Consider the following 15,353-nt stretch of genomic DNA (forward strand, 5'->3'; position numbering starts at 1 on the left):
TCTAACTCTGAGGCACCGCTTAACTGCAAGAAAGGAGCTTCTCTGTTGCTGCACCGCTATGGTGTAATCAGGAAAGATCATGATGGATGCATTGTCCACTCTTAAGTTTTGTAGTTTACGTGCTGTGCACAAAATGGTATCACAGTCTCTGTGGTTAAGTAGATGAAATAATTAAGGCCTGGGATTGGCCACAGGTGGTGGGTGGCGAGCTGGCACACAATGAGCTCGCTCAACGGTAAAACAGGAAGCGATCTCTGCATCTGGAAGTAAGGTGCGTATCCAGTTCTCAGTGTAAGCCATACTGCACCTTCCGGTTGACCCACAATACGTATGTTATTTCGTCTGGATCTGCCCTCAGCATACTCCATTGCTTTACAGTGCATGGCCACGATCTTGCAAGCTCTGCAAGTTGGATGCTGAGTCTTGGGTTGTCGCTTGGAGCTCAGCTGTTGTGTGTTTGGAACCACAGACTCTGTCTATCAATTTGCAGTAATCTGCGCGCAGTAAGGTTAAGTCTGCTGTGATCTTATCAATTCTACTTTCAAGTTATAAACATTTCCGTTAGAGGATTGCTCCAATCTTCTCGACTGCCTGCAGCACAACATCTAGCTTTGCTCCTAAGGACCCCTCCAATTCTGGTGGGCCTGTGGCAGCAGAATCTCTTGATGACCTTTCCATAATGAATGACTGCTTTGGCGTCGCTGGTTGCATGCCGGAGCGGATGCGACCAATGACCGGTCAGTATGTCTCAGAGGGCAGTGGTAGTTCAGATCAGTCGATGGTCTCGCAGAAGTCCCTCACCGTGCCCACAAGTGAACCGCAGAGCCGGTCCATCGGCGGTGAGAGAGCCGACCTAGGAGACGCCGGCAGGCTGGGCGTGCTTAGGGGCTGGCTTCAGGGAGGTCGAATATGGCCTGCCTGCATGCGTCTGAACGTGTTCTGTAGCATCACAGTATAAACTTCCAGAGTGGTCTGAGTGCGGTGCGCCCAGCAGTAGCGCGCAGAAGTGGTTGTTAGTACCGGGGCCCACTTGCTTTCACCCATTGTAGCTATGACGCTGCAGCACAAGCAGTCCCGTACACTTGGGTGTCAGCGCCTACGGCGCACAGGGTTAGAGTCCTCAGTGTGTTACTAGGCATCTGCGCTCCACGAGGGGTATTGCTTTCAGAGGCTCGCTTGCTGATGCTCTGTAGGAAGCTGATTCTGTATATACTACACCAAAGTAAGGTATATTGTGCACAGAACCCAGTGGATACTCAGAGGCTTAAGTAGATAATACTAACAGCTCTATTTGTGGTAGTGTGGTCGAGCTGTTGGGCTTATCAGAGCGCTGTGTTAAGCATTTGTGGTACACACTCGGGCAAGAAATGATTACACACAATCCAGACCAGTTGTTTGTATTAAAAGGTATTACTTTGTTATTTTTTTTTTAGAACCAAGCAGTAAATAGCACTTTCAAGAATAGCAATAATACTTTTCAAGATGCAGTAGTTATTGTCTTGCAAAGCAATAAAAGTATTTTACAGTACTAGAAATACTTTGGTATTGTCAATTAGCAATTGTAAAACTTCGCAATTGTAGAAAATAGACATTAGAATGCAGTAGGAGAAATGCAATGCAATTCTATGGGAGGAAACCAGCTATATGCATTAACAAAGACTTACTCTTCCAGTCTCTGGGGGTTTAGACTAACGCAGGCAAGGCTCAGATTGAGGTAGGTACTGCACCACCAGCGGCACTGGGGCGGCCGGGTGCAGAGGTCACTGGGCCCAATGTTAGCCAACTGAGACCTGGGGCACCGAACAAGGTGCAGTTTGCAGGTAGGTACCTGCAGTTTCACGGCACCGAGGGCAGCAGAAACCTTATACCACCAGCGGCACAGGGGCGGTTGGGTGCAGTGTGCAATTCAGCATCAAGTGCCCAATGCTTTTCAATGGGGAATATCTGATAGAGACTTCTATCTGCAGATTCCTTACCTTTAAATTTCCCAGGCGTCAGGCTGGATCCGAAATCTTTTGCTGAGCAATATCCCTTGCACGCGACGTTGGGTGGCTCTGTTCGGCTCTGCGTGACGTAGTCTGCCTCGTTAGCGTTGGTTATGACATTGCGGTGACTATATAGGTGAGTGGACTTCAGTTCTTTTCTTTCTGCACCAGTCAAGCTCCGATCCGGGAAGAGCCACTTTATGGCAGGCTTTTTCTCAACTTTTGTTGAAAATTTCCTACTTCATTAGCGAGGGATTTCTTCGAGGAAGACAGGTTTCAAGCCGTGTGGGTCTTGTTTCTTCATGATGTCGGTTACTGATCCCCACTGCGTATGTCTGTGGTGTCTCGAGCGCGACCATGATACGAAGTCGTGTTCGGACTGGCGGGCGATGGCTCTGAAGACCTTGAGGGAGCGGGCGATGAAGTTACTCGTGGTCCAGCAGTCGACACCGTCAAGCGAGACTCTGAGAAGGTCCCGGTCCTGATCAAAGAAGAGGATGTTGCGGGACTGCTCACGAAGGCCTAGGTCCTCTTCCTACCATTCAAGGTCATAAGAATAAGAAGTCCAAGCGGACTTCGTCTTCACCTCAGCTGGCGTCTGTCATCGAGAGCGGTAAGGTGCACCAATGCTCTAGGCCCAGTTCTGTTTAGCCGGAGCCAGAGTCGACTTCGCTTTTCCCCCTTCTCCCCCCCACCCTTTCCGGGAGCCGGAGCGAATACCGCTCAGATTAAAGAGTTTTACGAGGCCATGCGCCGCTTATTTCAGTGGAACAACCCCGTTGGAGAGCCATAAGGCCCCGCGGGGTTGGAAGGGGCCCCATTGGGTTTGACTCTGTCTGCTCTGGCCACGAAGCCAGAGGGGCTCCAGGGATCCGGATCCGGTTTGACGCTGTTCGTGCCAACGCGACCTTCGCTGACGTCGAATCGGAAGTCTGTGCCTGCAACGTCACTGATGACCGTCAGTGGCTCAAGCCCCATTCTCATCCCCGACGACACGGAGCTGGAAAGGCGTCGACAGAACCCAGAGGTTCTATGTTGTCGCCTGAGCACCTTGAGGATTTTCTAGGCTTGTGAGAGGAATGGTAGGGGTCTGGGGACCCTCTTCAAACCAAGGAAGTCTCCGAGGAGAATTTGGACAGGTATGGGGAACTTGGGGAGACCAGTGGACTGGATACTTCTCCAGATATTGGTATGCTCTCTCCACCAACAGTGGCTACAAAGCAGGGGGCATCTATGCCATGATAGTTAAGAGGGCAGCGGAGGTCCTTGGCCTGGAGCTGCCCTTGGTGCAAGTCAGGACTAATCTCTTGACTGAGGTGCTTCAACCTGGGGCATCCGAACCTGTTGCCCTTTAGTGAGGCACTTACAGATGTCCTTCTTGGAACATGGTCCACATATAGCACAGGGGCTCCTGTGAATAGGACGATTGCACCCCGCCATCACCCAGCTCCAGGCAACCCAAAATTCCACAGCCAACACCCCACCCCGAGAGTTTGGTGATGCAGGCCTCTACTTACCACCGCCTAACAGGGAATCCAAGAGGCTGGGTTCATTCGGGAAGAAGTTGTTTTCTTCCTCCAGCCTGGCATTGCGGTCGGCGAATACTGCATACATATTGGGCCGTTTCTCCCATTCCCTTTGTTAAACTGTTGCTCAAGTGCTGCCACAAGTCCCAGAGGAGGCCCAGGCTTTATTCTCCCAAGCTGTCAAGGATGGGAGAGACCCAACAAAATTCACCATATGATGTGACCTAGATAAGGCCGATTCGCTGTTCAGATCGATTTCAATGACGTGGCCTTGAGGCGCCACACCTGGCTTCGTACAACTGGCTTCTTGGGCGATGTCCAAGCCAAATAATGGACATGCCCTTTCACTGAACCTGCTTTTTTGGGGAAAAGACAGTCTCGGCCCTGGTCAGGTTCAAGGACTCTTGAACTACGGCCAGATCCTTGGGCCTCTCCTCCACCCTCCGTGGCCAGTTTTCCTTCCGCCCTTTTGTGGAAACGGAAGGGGTTTCCAGCCACATCCCAGCCACTGTCCCGCACAGACTGCCCAAGCCGTGCGAGGATGCGGTGCATTCCTATCTCGGAATGGAGGCCAGAAGTCATCGACCACACTGCCCCCAGCAGCCGTAGCCTCCCAAGTAATCCTAGGCTGATTCTGCAGGACCACACTACTCCAGTTGGTGGGAGAATTTGTCGTCTTCTGCCCCACTGGAGATCCATAACCACGGACAAGTGAATCTTGCAAATAGTCCAGGAGGGCTACTCCCTATCTTTTCTTACTTTTCCTCCTCCTATTTTGCCAAATCAGGAATGGCTCACAGAGGATCATTTAAAGTTGCTCCAAGAGGAAGTTACGGCTCTCTTGGCCAAGCAAGCTATAGAAAGGGTCCCAGTTTCAGAAGTAGGCAGTGGCTGTTATTCCCACTACTTTCTGTATCCGAAGAAGAACAAGGGGCTACGGACCATTTTAGATCTTCGGACCGTCAATCTCTTCCTCAAAAAGGAGAAATTTTAAATCATCACTCTGGCTCAGGTCTTGTCTGCCCTAGTCCAAGAAGACTGGTTGATAGCGTTGGACTGCAGGACGTGTACTTTCATATTCCCATCCTGCCGGCCACAGGAGTTACCTGCGGTTCAAGATAGGCTGCGAGCACTTTCAGTTTACTGTTCTCCCCATCGGCATTACCAGTGTTCACCAAGGTGATGGCGGTGGTCACAGCTCATTTGCGTAGGTTAGGGGTGTCAGCCTTTCCCTACCTCGAGCACTGGCTGTTGAAGGCGTCCTCACCCCAGGCTGTCGTCTCCCACCTTCAGACTACGGCGAACCTTCTGCATTCACTGGGGTTCTCTATAAACCTGCCAAAGTCGCACCTGACTCCTCAGACGCTCCCTTTCATCTGAGCTGTTCTGGAAACTGTGCAGTTTCGGGCTTGTCCTCCCGAGCAGCGAGTCCAGGATATTCAAGCTATGATTCCGATATTTCAGCCTCTGTCTCGGATTTCAGTGAGACTGACTGTGAGACTGTTGGGCCCCATGGCCTCCTGCATCCTGTTGGTAAAACACGCCAGATAGCGTAGGCGGGCTCTGCAGTGGCACTTGAAGTTCCAATGGGCACATCATCAGGGAAATCTCACCAACGTGGTCCAGATCTCAGAAGGAAGTGCGAAAAATCTGCAGTTGTGGTTAAGGAACCGTGATTGGGTCAATGGCAGAACCCTCTCCCTTCCTCAACCAGATTTCACGGTCGTGACAGATGCGTCACTTCTGGGATGGGGCGGTAACTTGGGAGAGGTGGAGATCAAGGGACACTGGTCTCCGGCAGAGACGGCACTCCACATAAATTTGTTGGAGCTCCGAGCAATTTGGTTGGCATTGAAAACATTCCTCCTTCCCTCTGTTAATGGGAAGTTAGTGCAGGTGTTCACAGACCATACCACCGCCATGTGTTATTTGACGAGAGGCCCTGCCATGTCTCTGGACATGTCTGGAACAGCAGGACATAACCCTGATGGTTCAACACCTGGCAGGTTCTCAGAATGCCAAGGCGGACGAACTCCGTAGACGTTCACGAGTGGCGTCTCCAGTAGGCGGTGGTGCAAAGTCTCTTTCAGCAGCGGGGAGAACCTTAGTTAGATTTGGTCGCCTCCGAAGAGAACGCACAGTGTCAGCGGTACTGCACGCTAGAGTTTGCAAGACGGCTATCTCTCGGCGAAGCTTTTCATCGCGAGCGGAGCTCAGGCCTGTTGTACGCCTTTCCGCCCATGCCACTCCTGCCCAGGGTTCTGAAGACGATCAGGAGCGGCTGGGCCCAAGTCATTCTTGTGGCTCCGGATTGGGCGAGGAGTATCTGGTATCCAGAGCTCTGATCAGGATCTTCTGTCACAGCAGCAGGGGAGGGTTCTCCACCCGAACCTGTCAACTCTGTGCCTCCATGCGTGGAGATTGAGCGGCGACAGTTGATAGCGTTTGACCTTCCTCCCGAAGTCTGTAACATTGTTTTGGCAGCCATGCGGCCCTCTACTAAGACGGTATACGCCTGCCTTTGGCAGAAATTTGTATCATACTGTACAGAAAGGTCCTTTGACCCTCTTTATGCTCCTCTTTCTACTGTCCTTTTATTCATTCTAACCCTTTCCCAGCAGGGCTCTGCCTTGGAACTCTCAAGGGTTATCTATCTGCTCTGTCCGCGTTCTTTGCAGCTACCAGACCAGCCCTCTCTGTTCGAATCTACTATTGTAAATAGATTTATAAAAGGGCTGTCTCACTTATTTCCACCCACGCCCTTTGTTATGCCACAGTAGGACATTAATTTGGTCCTTACCCATCTAATGTGTGCTCCCTTTGAGCCTTTGCACAATTGTCCCCTCCGGCTGTTGACCATTAAAACAGCCTTCTTAGTGGCAATTACATATGCCCGGAGGGTGAGTGAGTTGAAGGCATTATCTTGCTTGCTTCCTTATCTTATGTCCTTTTCAGACAAGGTGGTGCTTCGGACCAGGGCATCTTTTTTGCCAAAGGTTGTGACACCATTCCATCTGGGTTACTTTGCCCACCGTGTTTGCTCCCCCACATTCCTCTAAGGAAGCTGAGTGTCTACACCGGCTGGACCCAAAAAGAGCGTTGTTTTACCTTGACCGCACAAGAGTTTCGGGTGGATGAACAACTATTCGTGGGTTAGGGAGCAAAGCAGGGAATGGCAGTGCAGAAAAGGACCATCTCCCGCTGGGTCGTTCTCTGCATCAAGATTTGTTATTCCATGGCAAAGAAGCAACCCCCTGAGGGATTAAGAGTCCATTCCACCTGGTGCCCCAGTCCGAGAGATCTGTCCGGCAGCAACGTGGGCATCTTTGCACACATTCACAAAACATTACTGCCTTAATGGGTAAGTACGCAGGGACGGACAATTTGCCCGTTCTGTCCTGCAAAACATTTTAGTTTAGATACGAGTCCGCAACCCACCGCCGGGATGGTATGGCTCGGGTATCTAATTCAAAGGTAAGGATCTGCAGCTAGAAGTCTCTATCAGATTAACAAGTTACTTACCTTCGGTAACGCATTATCTGGTAGAGAATCTATCTACCTGCAGATTCATTCCAACCCACCCATGCCTCCCCGCTTTGCGGACTGATATTGTAGGGCTAGGGTTGGTCCCCTTTTCAGATCCCTATTTTTGCACACAACTACGTCAGTTACTTCATGGCTCTGTGCTTCTGGTTTGGAAAAAAATGAAAAGTACTGACGTCCGGGCACCTGGGTGGCCCCTATATAGGCACCGCGATGTCATAACCAACGCTAACGATGCCGCTGACGTCACGAGGAGCCGAATGGAGCCACTGGACGTCGCGCAGAAGGGGTATTGCTCAGCAAAAGTTTCCAGATCCAGCATGACGCCTGGGAAATTCAAAGGTAAGGAATCTACCATAAAATTGCGTTATCAAAGGTAAGCAACTTGTTTATTGGTCGCACAAGGAGGCTGCAGGCTCAGACAGGGAGGCTGGTTGAAGGTGATCACCGGCTGGGCCGGTAAGTTGGGATGTAGGAGGAGGCTTGGGCACTGTCACCTGGGTTCCCCAAAGTCAGGGGGATGAGGATTCAGCTGTATCCTTTGGGGTCTGATTTCTTTTACCAGAGCCGGTTGGGGGGACCCTTCGAGATGAGGCTGCAAGCGTCTTCGAGAAGTCCAGGAGAGATCAGTCAATGCTGGATTTGAAGTTATGATCTCTCGGGAGACTTCACTGGACAGGTGAGCCACTCAGACTCTGGGTGTGGGCATCTGGTGCAGAGTGGGCAGGGGTCACGGATTAGCCTAGAACCCGAGTCCTTGAAGTTAGTTATCTGGACAGGGCCGCTGTCCTCTGGAGGTTTGGTCTTTGTTGAAGAGGGGAAGTCTTCCTGGGGTTCTTGGAGGTCGCTTGGAAGACAGGCGTTGTCTTCTTCGCAGGCTCTTTCAGCTGGAGACAGGCCGGTAGGGCTAGGGTCAGGTCAGTCATCATCTTCAAGCTTTGCTGCGCGGCGTCTACTTCGTCCTTCGTAGGTTGCAGGAATCTGAGGATCAAGGTTCAGGGGTGCCCCTAAATACTGTATTTAGGGGCATTAAAGGTACTGGCAGATGGTAGCCAATGGGCTACTTGCCTTTTAGAGTGACTACACCCTTAGTATGTCCCCTTCCTTTGAGGAGAGGGCATCCCTAACTTGATTGACTAAAATCCTTCGATTCAAGATGGAGAATTTTGTGAGGAGGGGGGTCACCTTGGTTCAGGGCACCTTAGGGGTGGTCCTGGCAGAGAGGGGACACAACTCTCCTGACTACTAATTTTCCTGCCGACGTTGATGCCAAAAGTGGGGCTTGGTCGGGGGCGGACATCTCCACTAGCAGGAGAGGCCCTGGCTAGCATATCAAAAGCCAGGAAACCTTTGAGCCTCACTGCCCTGAATGCTGGTGCTGCTTGGGGGTAGGTGTGAAGCACCTCCAACCCAAGCAGTCTTTGTCCAGGACCCACGAGAGCAAAAGGGCTCCCACCTCAGGGGGTCAGAAGGGAATCAGAAACATGTCTGTCTGTGGCAGGCTGGTGCAGAACAGTCAGCTGTACATGAGTTGGTCGTTTTTCAGGAGGCATCTCTAAGATGCCCTCTGAGTACATTTTGCAATAAATCCAATACTGGTATCAGTATGGGTTTATTAAGCTGAGAAGTTTGATACCATATTCATGGAGCTGTGGAGTTCATAATGCCAAACTTCCAGCCTATGTACTCCGTATGGCTTCACTGCACTTACAATGTCTAAGAATGGACTTCGACACTGTAGGGGCATATTGCCCTCATCTGTGGTATAGTGCACCCTGCCTTAGGGCCGTGAGGCCTGCTAGAGGAGTCGCTTAATTATGCCACAAGAGGTGTTAGGGATGTATGGCACACAGGGATGAGGGCCATGTCGACTTTTAAGTTTTGTCTGGGGGCGTCTGCCGACGTCCATCGCGGCACAGCCCAAGGCCCCTGAGCACCCCTTATCTATCAAGTGGGATCACCTCCAGGCCACAAGCAAGCCACCAGTTGCAGTGCAGACTTCCGGGGAAACAGCAATTCACATGGATGTGGGAAGCCGAGGCCCAGTTTGGCAATGATCCCTTAGCATGGCTTAATCAGTCCACGCCGCCAGTACCCTGCTCGTGTTTCAGGGTAGGCTCCCCTCTTATTGTAGGCAGTTGGTGAGGGGGCATAGGATCTCCTTGGGCGCCTAGTCCTCTTCCAGGCCCACCTCAATAATTTCTGAGCCCAGTCAGGTCGCAGATGGCCTCCTCATGTCTCGAGGCCCCACTGGTGGTAAGTCGCGTATGAAGTTAAGGGGCTCCTTAGGTGTTAGTGGGCTGTGGCTGGGTGTAATTCCGAGGTGGCGGGCTGGGGCTGATAATGTCCCGTACTGCGGCCAAGCAGGCCCTGCATGGTAGCGGGCGAAACTGCTCAGCACGCCACGGATGCAAGCCTCTTTGCTCAACTGCACTTCTACTCACCACCTCCCCTCCCTAGGCAGCGGGCACCGCTCCGGCTCCACTCATCGTCTCAGGGCACCCTGTGGCAGAGACGGCTGAGGGTCGTTCTTGCGTGACAAGGGGCCCGAGTCAGATCTTGGCGGGGCTCCTACCACTGGCTCCAATCTGCTCAGCAGGGGCACCGGCGGTTACAGGGCACGACCCCAGGATCACAACAGTGTACGTGATGACAATAAATTAGATTTGTCCAGGATGAATGCCGGATAATGGGGTCACAGCGTGGAGCTTCTCTAGGTTACATCTGTCATCTTGGCCCATTTGGCCTTGCTCACAGCTTCTTATGCCCACAATCCATACAATTTCATGATGAAATTCCCTTGCAAAAATGTAAGGAAACTAGCACACATGCAGTGCCAAGCAATATAAGCAGAAGAGGTGATAGGAGCAGTTTCAGAATTTCTCCACATACACTACCACACCATTCTCCTATCTTAGCAAATCCCTTTCCAGTGGATCTGAATCCACTGAAAACTGGTAACTTAGTTTCAGCGTCCCATGAATTTACATTGTCCCGGCAAATGCGAATTCTCAATCCAGTGGTCGTTGTTGCAGTGGTCACTGGGACAGCAGAATTCTTGCTCTGTGTCGCTCATCCGATGGAGACTGTGGACTCACAGCCTGGTCTTCTTCTTCAGAAGCTTTGGACACCTCAAACCTGGGGCGATTCAAGGAATTAGTGGATACTAGCTCTGCTTCTTCCCATTTGTACCTTGCTCTTTTGGTATGGGTGGTGTGTAGCCGGTTCTTAAATACCTGAAAGCAGTGTCAGTGACCAGGATCACCTGGTAGGGTCCTCTCCACCGCTCCTCCAGACAGGACTTGTGGACATGTTTCTTGACGTGTATCCAAGCACCAGGGTTCAGGTCATGTCCTGGGTACCCTTGGACAACAGGAGTAGTGGCATTGTTTTGATAAGTGAAAGAATACACCACGTGAGACCATTCCTAGCAGTATTTGAGGACCACGTAATTTGTGATATTCACAAGAGCAGCTCCAGAAACAGAAGGAATTTGCATGACTCTCCCTAGCAGCACCTTGTGAGGTGCCAATCCAGTTCTCTTACAAGGAGTTCTTTGAATGCTCATTAGTACCAAGAAAGGTCTTCAGGCCCTTTTGTGCGATGTCGAAGCACAGGCTTTAGCCAGTTTAGCTTTAATCATCCTATTCCGCCTCTCAACAGTACCTTATTCCTCAGGTCAGTTTCTACAGTGAAATTTCTGGTCAATCCCTAAAGCTGTACACAGTACCTGCATTAACTCACTCTTAAGTGAGTCCCTTAAGCCGATTTAAGAAGAACTGGCATCCCGAATCACGGTATCATCTCCCGCAGCAATAGCTTGGAGACTGTTAGGCTGTCACATCTCCAAGTAGGATATGCCTGAACTCCTCATGAGAACAGACTCATGATGACCATGATATACCTCAATTGGTTACATTGGGGTATTTCCACAAAGCCGATTTGGAGACGGTTGAAGGGACCATCAGACTTTCCAATGTGACACAAGGCCACAGCAACTCTCTTGCCTACTTTCTGCTTTTGGCAGCTATCGCAATGCTGACCAAAATTCTCTTACCATTGATCTGAGATGTGAATTGTACCAATAGGATTGTAAAGTAGACTCCATTACATCTTTGCCCTACATGAGTTGGACCATGTATGCATCGCACCATCGTGGGTAAAAGGAAATCGGGAAGGACTGGTTTTCCCTCATTGGACACCCAAGTGTCACTGGCATCCCTCACACCTCCCTTCCTTTCCCATTTAACCTTCTCTAACTCTGGGGTGGTATGTTGTAATTCCAGTAACTCATTGAACATATAAACAGTAATCAGTAACATGTTGGATACAGTTTCTCTCTCTCAGCATTACATGTTTCAACTAAATGCAAGGTACTGGACTTGTCTGCGCAACCATTGCCTCTGGTGACAAAATGACTTTCGCTCTTGTATGTAGCACACTTCACCACAGCAATTTCCTTTGGCATTTGCAGAGCATCTAACAAATTTGAAACATACAGTCCTTTGTGGATGGGGTTGGCAGTGGATGTCAAATATCCTCACTGCAACCATAACTGGCCAAAATCGTGCACCACTCCAAACCCATACTGGCTGTGAGTGTAAATAGTGACTTTTGAGCCTTCTGAATTACAGTTGGCTCGTGTAAGGGCAATCCGTTAAGTCACTTGTGCAAACGTTACATGGCACAAGTAAGACGCTTCTACAACTCCGCTTAATGTACATACAGAATAAGCAGCTCTTACAATGCTGCATCGGTCTGTCAGACAAGACCCATCATCAAAAAAGGTATGGTAAGACCCAGGAAGAGGAACAGCCAATATGTCAGTTCTTGGTTTTGTGCACAACTCAGTACCGCTGACAGTCATGGCCAAATTCACCCTCATCATCCCCCTCTGGGCTTGGCAACAGAGAAGCAGAACTTAGTGTGAGACATCTCCAAATGGAAACATTTTCTGCTGCCAGTATAATTCTCTCATAGCGGGTTAGGCGGCTATTTGACAGATATTGGGTTCTGGTACCATTCATGAGAATGTCTATGGAATGGGGTACCATTACAATTAAGAGGTAACGCATCACTATCCCTTCTGTTAGCTGAATGCTAAGGCTCACAGCTGCAACCGCTTCAAGACAACCGGGCAACACTGCTGCCACCGGATCGAGAGTAGTTGATTAGTATCCAATGGGGCACTTAGTCTACCCATTGTCTTGTATTAGCACTGATAGAGCACACCCATCTCTCTTGTGGCAAAAGAGCACAAATTATTTTGTGTAGTCTAGCATTCCAAGAGCGGGTGTGCTACAAAGCAGGGTTTTGAGCTCCTGAAAGGCTTCCATGGTCTTATCATCCTTTGGAACCGGGTCATTGAAATCCGTGTGCGTCAGCCTTGTCAAAGACTTTGCCACAAAGGAAAAGTTTAGGAACCATTGTCGGGAGTAGCCGACCATACCTAAAAACACCTTCAACTCTCTTTGGGTAGTTGGGAACTTCATCTTAAGGGCTGTCTCAATGCGCTTATGGGACTCTCTCCTCACTCACTTTTCTATCTGATCTCTCAAATAAATGACATTATTGTAATTTTTCAGGTGAAACCTTATGCGCGTTCTTAGCCAAATGGTTGAGTAAAGCAATCATGCCTTGTTTATAAGCTTCCTTAGTCATTGAGACGATCAGGAAATTGTCGATATACTGGATCAAAGTCAAACTACATGGTAACTTTAGAATCTCTAGATTCTTTTTGAGTATCTGATCGAAATAAGGTGGACTTTCTTTATACCCTTGTGGAGCACAACACCTCACAAGAGTGTTCTCTTGGACCCGGAACACAAAAAGAAATTTTCTCTGTTCTTGTAATGGACCGAGAATAATGCTTGACAAAGGTCAATGACAATGAGCCACTCCGTCTCTGGGGGAACTTGGACAGGATCACTCAGTACCATAAGATAGCGTGGAACAACAGTTTGGTTGATCTTTTGAAGTTCTTGCATAATACTCCACTTTTTGTTTGCTTTCTGTAATGTCATGATTGAGGAGTGCTCTCAATGACAGGGGTGATTCCGGCAATAGCTTCTGCGGAAAGGCAGCATTGGTTCGAAGGGTGATCTTGAGAAGCTTGGCAGCTTTATTCAACCCAACCTTTCTTCCCGCAAAATCCCAAACCTCCTCCTTAACTGTCTCTCTCAAAGCCACATGCAAGTTCTTCGTAGTAAGACTGGATAGCATCAGCTGCATGCATTTCAATTACAACCCCATCCTGCGTACAGTAGATGAGACAGTTGAGTTTGCAGAGAAGATCTTGTCCTAGTAAGTTTACAGGGCTACAGTCACAAATCACAAACTGATGCTGCTCTCTGATGTCTCCTATCTTTAAGGTAAGGGGCAGTAAGTTGGTTGGTGCACTGTTGGTTTGCAAAGCTTACAACTTGGACTTCTTTTCCCAAGAGGGGTAGGTTTTCTGACCGTTGAACGAGTGGGACCTGTGTCTATTAGGAAAGATACAGGATGTCCGTTAACCGCTCCTTCCACAAATAATCCACTCTGATCCACTTCCAGGACTGCGCAAAGTATGCAATCCTCCTGCCCCGTCAGTGACCTTGATTGAAATCTGTGGAGATCTTGAACATCATGGGGACTGGGCCTCCTTGCGATATTATCGGGTTCTTAGTTATTCTGTGACTTGGTTGGAGATGAGGGGATACCTCCTTGCGTCTGTGTTGGTTTGAAGAAAGTCAGCAATAACCCAGATTTATGGACTTTCGAGGTAACCATTGGGGTTTTAGGTACTGGGGAAAGCTCTGTCTGACCTTCTGGAGGGACTCCTTCAAACTCCTTACAATCCAATTTGCATTAGAATGACATTCCCACTTCCAGTGCATCAGTCTGTTACAAATGTTGCATTGGGTAACCTTCTTTAGATCACTTATGCTAGTCACTGCTACCACAACCTCTTTCCATCCCCAGAGCATTCCAGCTATAATTCAATACTCCCTGCATTACTGTTCCAAAACTGGGGTCTAGTTCGGGTCCTTGGAACAGATCCTTAATTTCCTTGGCCCCTCCATTCTGTGCCAGCTGTGTTTCAGTTGAAATGTCAGGGGATGTTATTGTTCCCTTGGCAGACATTATAGGAGATGCTGAACTTAAATTAACGTAGTGTCATCTCCAGGCCACCTGTTGAGAAAACACTTGCACCACAGTGTTAGTAAGTGAGACAGTAATATGGGAATGAATGGGAGAAGCAGTAATTTTAATTAGTATTGCAAATATGTCCACTACCCAAGTACAGACTCCTACTGATTCGTTTATCACAATACTAGGCGGAAGGTTCTATGAAAAAATTCTACTAACAAATGATCTCACATAAATTAGAATGAAGAAGTCACTGTTAATAACCTCATTTGAGTATCATAAAAATGAACCCTTGACTTGTAACTTCTGTGCTCTAAAGCCATGTTGAGGCACCAACCATTTTACAATTTATTCATACAACTTTCATGCACCACACACAAAGCCATTCATACTGCCAGCCACGGGCTCAACACAACACCAATATAGACAAACTCCCCCCATTCAAGGGCCTATCACATTCATATGTTCACATGGCTAAAACACCAATTTTGCTGCCAACTTGCATAAAAATATACCTCCAGGAAATCACTACACCCATAAATACTGACAGCTAGCCGCATGTACCACCGCCACCTATACCACCCCCATTTTATAGCTTTCCTTGGTGTGTCATTAGTTTGTCACACCTACTTGACCATCTGAATTCTATCTAAAAGAGATCTCTATGAAAACAAGCCTCAGCTAAGCTTTGACTATCTGTTCAAGTCTCTGTCTAATACTGCGTGGATGCCCATGAATCTTTACTAATGCCTCTTATGGCAGCCTGCTGAAGTTGAGGAAGACGTGTCTTTCATGCACTTTAACATGCTCACTATGTTAAATCCAACTCCTTCGAGTGTTTACAAGTAAGTTGTGGGGGTGAGTCGCGGTCTGAGGGTGCATTTGTGACCCACTTCCCCAGTGCAGGCACATGTTCTATTGTAAACTAGATTAAACATGCTGGGGCAGACTCTCCTAATTTATCGGAAGAGTATGGTAGCAAAGACTAAGGTTCTGATTCAGAGTTTGATGGATGGAAAACTATGTTACAAATGTGAGAGATATCTCATTCCCCGTATTGTAAGTGCATTAGAGCCTACTACTATCCCATCTGCCAAACTCTAAATCAGGCCCTAAAACCCTTAGGGTTTTGTTGGCAGGGCACTTTGAAAATGTGCTACTGTCCTGCCCG

The 15,353-nt window shown here is 48.9% G+C and overlaps 1 protein-coding gene across 6 annotated transcripts in view; it reads left to right on the forward strand.

The window, feature by feature from the left end:
* Positions 1 to 15,353, forward strand: part of GABPB1 (GA binding protein transcription factor subunit beta 1) — a 600,584-nt gene that overhangs the window by 508,525 nt on the left and 76,706 nt on the right. The gene's annotated exons all lie outside the window — the stretch shown is intronic.

Source organism: Triturus cristatus, chromosome 3_1, assembly GCF_964204655.1.
Source record: "Triturus cristatus chromosome 3_1, aTriCri1.1, whole genome shotgun sequence".
Lineage (NCBI taxonomy): Eukaryota > Metazoa > Chordata > Amphibia > Caudata > Salamandridae > Triturus > Triturus cristatus.